Raw genomic sequence first — 7,739 nt, 5'->3', positions numbered from 1 at the left:
CTTATTGATTTTCTCTCTGGATGATCAATCATTGATGTAAGTGGGTTGTTAAAGTCCCCTACTATTATTGCATTACTGTCTATTTCTCCCTTCATTTCTGTTAAAATTTGCTTTATATAGTTAAGTGCTCCTTTTGGGGGGGCATAGGTTATTTACAATTTTTGCTGGATTGAGCATAGTTGAGATCATTATGCAACATCTTTCTTTTTTTTTTTTTTTGATACAGTCTCTGTTTTAAAGTCTGTTTCGTCTAATGTAAGTACTGCTACTCCAACTTCTTTTCCATTTCCGTTTGCATGGTATATTTTTTTCATCCTTCAGTTTCAGTCTGTATGTATCTTTAGGTCTAAAGTAAGTCTCTTATAGACAGCATATAGGTGGGTCTTGTTTTATTTTTTTTAATCCATTCGGTCACTGTATGTCTTTTGATTGGAGCATTTTATTTAGTCTATTTACATGTAAAGTAATTATTCATAGGTATGTACTTATTGCCAGTTTGTTAAATGTTTTCTAGTTCTTCTCTGATCCTTTCTTCTCTTCCCTTGTGCATGATGACTTTCTTTACTGTTATGGCTGGATTTCTTTCTCTTTATTTTTTGTGTATCTATTATAGGTTTTTGGTTTGTGGTTACCATATAGTTTATATTTGACATCCTATGCATGTAGCAGTCTATGTTATTATGATGGTTGCTTAAACTCAAATGCATTCTAACACTGTATTTTTTACACTCCTTCTCCATGTTTTATGTATTTGAGGTCTTCTACACCTTTTTATTTAGTGATTCCCTTAACTAATTTTAGAAGTAATTGGTTTTACCACTTTTGTGTTTTAACCTTGAAACTAGCTTTCAAGTGACTGACCTATTACCTTTTGCTGTATGTTTGCTTTTATCAGTGAAATTTTTCTTTTCATAGTTTTCTTGCTTGTAGTTACGGTCTTTTCTTTTCCTCTTAAAGAAGTCCCTTCAACATCTTTTATAAGGCCAGTTTAGTGATGGCAAAATTCTTTAACTTATGTTTATCTGAGAAGTTCTTTCTATCTTCTCAATTATGAATGATAACCTTGCCAGGTGGAATATTCTTGGTTGTAGGTTGTTTCCTTTCAGCACTTTGAATATATCATGCCACTGCCTTCTGACCTGTAGAGATTCCTTCTGAAAAATCAGTTGATAGACTTACAGGGTTTCTCTTAGAGGTAATTCACTTTTCTCTTGCTGCTTTTAAGATTCTCTTTGTCCTTGATCTTTGGCACTTTTATTATCATGTGTCTTGGTGTGGACCTCCTGGGGTTCATCTTATTTGGGGTTGTCTGTGATTCCTGGACCTGGAGGTCTCTTTCCTTCTCCAGCTTTGGGAAGTTTTCAGCTATTATTTCTTCAACTAAGTTTTCCACTCCTTTCTCTCTTCATCTTCTATGAACCCTATAATGTGAATGTTAGTACATTTGATGTTGTCCTAGAGGTCCCTTAACCTAAACTTATTTCTTTTTATTTATTTACGTATGTTTTGCTGCTCAGCTTGAGCACTTTCCATTACTCTGTCTTCCAAAAAGCTGATCCATTCTTCTGTGTCCTCTAATCTGCTGTTGATTCCCTCTAGTGTAATTTTTTTCATTTCATTCACTGTATCTTCATCTCTGATCGGTTCTTTTTTAACAGGGGGAGAAAACAAAGTTTAATTATGTACATATGGGAAAGCCATAGACATGGATTCCAAAGACAGTCATGGAGTATGAGGTATTTATGTCATCCTGAACCAAGGAGAAGGGGGTAAGGGTCTGAAACTTCAAAGGAAAAGGGAAGTGACTCAAAGGAATATGAAAAGAATAAATGTTTGATAATTATATATATGCTGGGCCACACAGTAACTATGAGGGAGCACAAAGAGGAATTTTAACAAGACAGCCACATCCCTCCTGGTCTACCACACCTAGTGTACATTATAATACAGCTATCTAAGGTGATAGCTCTCTTCCTGGAGCATGTCCTCCATCTAAATTATTTTTATGCAGTTGTGGGGGTGGGAGGTCAAAGTTTCTTTCAGAATCTTTTGGGCTTTGACCGTTCTCAACTCTGAAATAATCTGCATGTCACAATGGCACATCTTGGGGTGGCCTTCCCTTGGCCCCTACAGTTCCCTCCTCTGAAACTGCCCTGGAACTTTCACATTAAAAATTGAGGTGATGAATGTTCTATCTCATTGAATCAGTCTAGGTCAGTTCAGTTGAGCAATGATGCAAGCACATTCCCAAAGTTAGGCCTACAGTTCAAGTTAATCAGGTATTAAATAAGAAACATTTCTATGGAAACAAAAGAAAAACAAAGGCTAAAGGTTGGAGCAAATTACAAACCCAGTGTCTGAGTCATGGGTGCTGCCATTGAGATTTCTGGATGTCAAGCCTGAAGCATCTCCAGACAGGGAGTACAGGCAGTGGTAGTCTGACAGATTTTCCTGGTTTGTGGTTCAAATGTCTCTGGTGATCCTTGAGTGACCCATACGGCAACAGACAGGAAGATTGTCTAAATATGGACTGCTGTGGTGATTTCTCTAATGTTCATATTAAGATGTTCACCTCCAATTTGGACAGCTTCAGGAAAAAGGGCAGTTTTAATTCTCAATGATTCCATGTCACAAGGATGGGAGAAAAATTGAAACAGTAGTTTGGAGAGTAGGAGCCAGACATTGGAGGAAACTAGAAGAATTCAGGATCCAGACCAGTTTACAATGAACGGTATTAGAGTCTAATAATCCATAAAGGTGCACTAATTGAAATAATTTTTCTCTTTAAAATCAGCCTCATATTTATTAGAGGTAACCATATTAAGACTAATTTGTTTGTAAAACAAGTTTAGCTTCAAAACATGAGGCCTGATTATTTACATAAGTGCAGAAAGAATAGCAATTGATCATATAGGCTCTTTTAAATGTGCTTTGCTGGTATATTTTATAAAGAATTTCAGATAGAATTTTTAAAGGTCTCTCAAGACCAGGAAAGCCAGTCAAGGACTTGCCATCAGATTTCACCTGCAATGTCTGTAGATTTGGGTGACTTCTTCTCCTTGAGGTCCCCAAGATATTCTGAGGTTCCTGTGCCTGCCAGGAAGTGATCTTCCTTACTCACCTGGTAAGGCTGCTGGGAACCTATAAGCAAGGTACCAGGCCAACTTTTCCAAGGGGCTTTATTGGCTCCATAAAGTCAACCTTAGTTCCTGAAAGCTGTGCGGCCATATTAGGTCTATGCAGATCTCTTAAATATGACATTCCTTGGTAAAATAACCAACATTTCCAATAATGTCCTGTTACACAAGGAGAACACATTCCTACTGAATTTATGTAAAGAAATATATTGCCAAAAAAATATATATAAAAATACTCATTGAGAGTTTTCAATATTCTGGAGGGATCAGGTAGAGAGGAAAAGATAAAAGTTTCAATTCTGCTTATAATTTGCCAAACTGCTATAAGTCATAATGGCATAAGAAAAAGCTTACTTCATCAGTAGATGAATGGATAAAGAAGATGTGGTACATATACACAATGGAATATTATTCAGCCATAAGAAGAAAACAAATCCTACCACTTGCAACAACATGGATGGAGCTAGAGGGGATTATGCTCAGTGAAATAAGCCAGGCAGAGAAAGACAAGTACCAAATGATTTCACTCATATGTGGAGTATAAGAACAAAGAAAAACGGAAGGAACAAAACAGCAACAGAATCACAGAACCCAAGAATGGACTAACAGTTACCAAATGGAAAGGGACTGGGGAGGATGGGTGGGAAGGGAGGGATAAGGGCGGGGAAAAAGAAAGGGGGCATTACAGTTAGCATTTGTAATGTGGTGGTGGGGCACGGGGAGGTCTGTGGAACACAGAGAGACAAGTAGTGATTCTACAGTATCTTACTACGCCGATGGACAGTGACTGTAATGGGGTTTGTGGGGGGAACTTGGTGAAGGGGAGAGCCTAGTAAAAATTATGTTCTTCATGTAATTGTAGATTAATGACACCAAAATGAAAAAGAAAAAGCTTCCTTAAGTCTGGAGAAACAAGATATTTCAAATAAATCATAAAAATTGAAATAGTTGCTCCTAGGTCATTTAGTCCCATGTTATTAAATCTTGTTTTGCTAGAATCTAGTTTTTCCACTAGTTTTGGAGTAAAACAGTAACTGTCTATAAATGACAAAAGACTTAAGAATGACAATGGTTAAAGATCTGATGAGAGTTTATCATCAACTGACAAGGAAATTTGGTTATTTACATAGTATATAGCATTTCAATAACTGTAATTTAGTGATAACATACCAGGACATAGTAGATTTCTAGGAGTTCCATATAATTTATAGAACAGATTTTAATAACATTTTTCCACACCAGTGTAATCTAAGGTTTAGCATCACTGTAGCTCCAGGCTGCAGGGAGTTCCCAGCTCTGGGCAAGTTCACTGTGGATTCAGTGAGACCGAATAATAACAACAGAACATTGTGGGTAAAAGGGGATCATACCAGGCTTTATTCTCATGGCAGTAGGATGAGCACCAGACTCCCTTCTGCCTCCATCTCTTCCCCTAGCTCAGCATCTGCTCCCCTCTCTCCTGCTCTCTTGCTCTCACCTCTAGGCTCTGCTCTCCTGATTTCTTCTGCTTTTAGCACCAGGTGAAACTCTTCTTAAAGCAATACTGACCATAACATCTTACTGCCAACAGCATATTCCTGTGCAGTAGCTAAGTATTACCTCATCACACATACACAATGGGTATCAGGTGAGGATCCTGGCCAAGGAACTTCCATTTTCTCTGCACTCCACCCCTCCAGGATTCTTGCCTCACAATCTACGTGACCTCAATCTCCCGCGATGGTCTCTGTGAGAGAATGCTGGAGCATTATAACCAGATCCCATAACAGCAACAGAGTCTATAACAACATACAAATAACAACAGAAGTTATAGTACAGATAACAGCAAAATTATGATAATCCTCAAGCCTGAGGAGATCAATTGCCACAAAGTGGTCATTCCAGCCATATTTGAACCAGTCCTACTCAGATGAGTTCATGACTTGCACTTTCTATGGAAGGCCAGCTGTAGAACTGGTAGGGAGATCGATGTACATGCAGCAAGCAGCAGTTTTTGCTAGGGTGTGTGCCCAATCCACAAAGACTGGAGAGGAGATTAACCTTCAGGGTGATAAGACATGTTTTAATGACACCAACATAGCCAAATCTTGTCCATTAGGTAGGATGCGTACAAGAGAGTGGTCCTGTGATCGGACCATGACAGGAAGGGAGTCCTATTCATGTCTAGTAAACCAAACCTATACCCCTCTCCCTGTGGGGGTTGCTGAGGGGTCTGTATGTAGTGCTAATGGAGGTGCATGCACTGGCCATAAAGATAAAACAAAAATCCCCAGTAAGATGTTCCTACCTTCTGGCCATTTAGGGTACACTACCATGATCCGTGGGGGCCACTCTGCCATTATTCCTGGAATACACAGGAGGCCAGCCTCCAGGCCTTGTCCCCAAGGTGCCAGGAGGGCCAGCCATCGTTGGTCTCTGTGTTTAAATGTCCAAGACCACATCCACTGAACAGAGAGAGTCTCCAGGGTTTATTGCAGTTGGTGCTGGCAGCAAGATATTATTCTGGTGGCCAAACCCTGGCTTCAGTAATTCTTTCTTGGTTTGTACTTGCAGTCGTATAGGGGAGGCAGCCATATGTATTAGTATGTCTATGGGGCTCAATGCCCCCTTCCAGGGCTTCTCATTCAAACACCATAGCACTGTCAATAAGTGGACTGACCATCCTGTAGAGTATTAGTATCTGACTTCAGGCCATATTTAGCAAACCATTGAACCTCTCTATCATGCCTGCCCTGGTAGGATTATATGGTAAATGAAATTTCCACTTTATCCCTAATTGTTGCACCCATTTTGTAGTGTGTGTCATGTAAAGTGGGTGCCTTGACCACTCTTAATTATTTGCAGTTGTCCATAGGCTGCAAAGAGATGCTCCAGGCCTCTTTTGGTCACTGGTTGGTCTGTGAAATGTGGAAGAAGAACAACCAGAAGTCCAGTAGCTGTGTCCACACCAGTCATGACATATTGATACCCCTCCAACACGGGCAGAGGCCCAATATAGTCTATCTGCCACCCGACATCAGTATCGGCCCCTTAGCTATCGTCCCAGGTTGCTGTGGGAGCCAATTTAAGTCCCTCTTAGAGCACACAATGTACTCTTGCCAGACTCTGCTGACTTCCTCAAAGCTCAAAGGCAGTCCCCACTGACAGGCTACAGCCCACATTGTCTTCTGCCCCATGTGCAACAAATGTTGATTTAACCATTGGGTCACATCAGAGGCAGGCTTTCCTTCTAGCCAACACACCTAGGCCAGTATGTCTGTTTCACCATTTCCTGGGGATGCCAACAGTAAATGGCCATTCACATGATATATGATAACTGTCTTAGTCTGACCAGAGGCCCATAGATCTTGCCACAGCTCTTGTCCCCAGAGGGGCCGATGACCAACCATTCAGTAGGCATGGTACCATGTTGGTAGCCACCGGGTCAAGCCCTGAGAGATGGCCCAGCTCTCAGTGCAGACAAGCATTGGTGAGGGCTCACGAGCCATACTACCTGCAACTCTGCCCATTGACTGCTCTTCCCCTCACCGTCTTCCATCCATATTGTCTCAGTCTTAGGATGGAAAGTCACAGCCCACATTCATTCCTTGGGGACTCTGTCTTCATTGGTCATATGGCGTCTGCTCTCCTTTTCTGGGTTCATATCAGAATGGTAGGGATCTTCTGTATTCCTAGCAGTCATGGTGATGCAAATGCAGGTGTACTAGCTGCCAGAATTGCTTTTACTAGGAGGACGGATTAACATCTCCTGGTTAACACCTCCTGAATTGCATTGGTTCCTCACATCTGTCTTTTCCTCAGGCACTCATGCACTAATATCAAGTACCATGAAGTCAGTTTCTTATTCTTAATTGGTTCTCACTATAAACAGTTTGTCCTCATTTTGGTGTCATTTTATGTATCAGCATGTTGATCTTGGCATTTATTCTGCCCAAATTGGCAAACACATCTCAGTACCAGTTCACTAGCTTCTGCTATTCTTCAGTTGTACTACTTACAGTTAAACTTGGCCATTCCAGGTCCTCTTCGGTGACTACTTCCACGTGTCGAACTACTGTCTTTCATTGCACATATTATTTGATGTACCTCACATTTATAATTGCTCTGAAATAGACAACACATAACTGTGCTGCTCTTTTTGGAAATGCCTTTCAGCTACTATTCAGTTGCATATTGATGTTTTATAGTATTCTTTATGGCTTCTTACCAATCCCCACCTTCATCCCTGAAAAATAAATAAATAAAACAGTCTGAAGATAAAAGGGATTAATCTGACAATAACTTTTACTTAATATCCACTCTGAATAAGCCTCAGAAGTATGCTGGGTGATCAGCCTCCTGGTTAGGTCTATGTTAACTGTCCTATGGCTGCTCTTTATCATTGGGAAACAAATTTTGCACTCTCATAACCTAAAATCTTGCTTGCTTTCTGTTCTCCCCAAATAAATCCTATTGTGAGGCCACACCCATGCTGCATACATCATTACACAAAGGTATCCAAAGTGGGGTTATTGTAAGCTTCTACCTACCTTGTGTCTCTGAAGTGGGAGGGGAAGGTCTTATGGCAAAACCAGAATCAATATTTGTGTTATGGTTAACACT

The sequence above is a fragment of the Manis javanica genome, chromosome X (assembly GCF_040802235.1).
Source record: "Manis javanica isolate MJ-LG chromosome X, MJ_LKY, whole genome shotgun sequence".
NCBI lineage: Eukaryota > Metazoa > Chordata > Mammalia > Pholidota > Manidae > Manis > Manis javanica.
The sequence above is the reverse complement of the archived record's forward strand: the minus strand, read 5'-3'. Positions refer to the sequence as shown.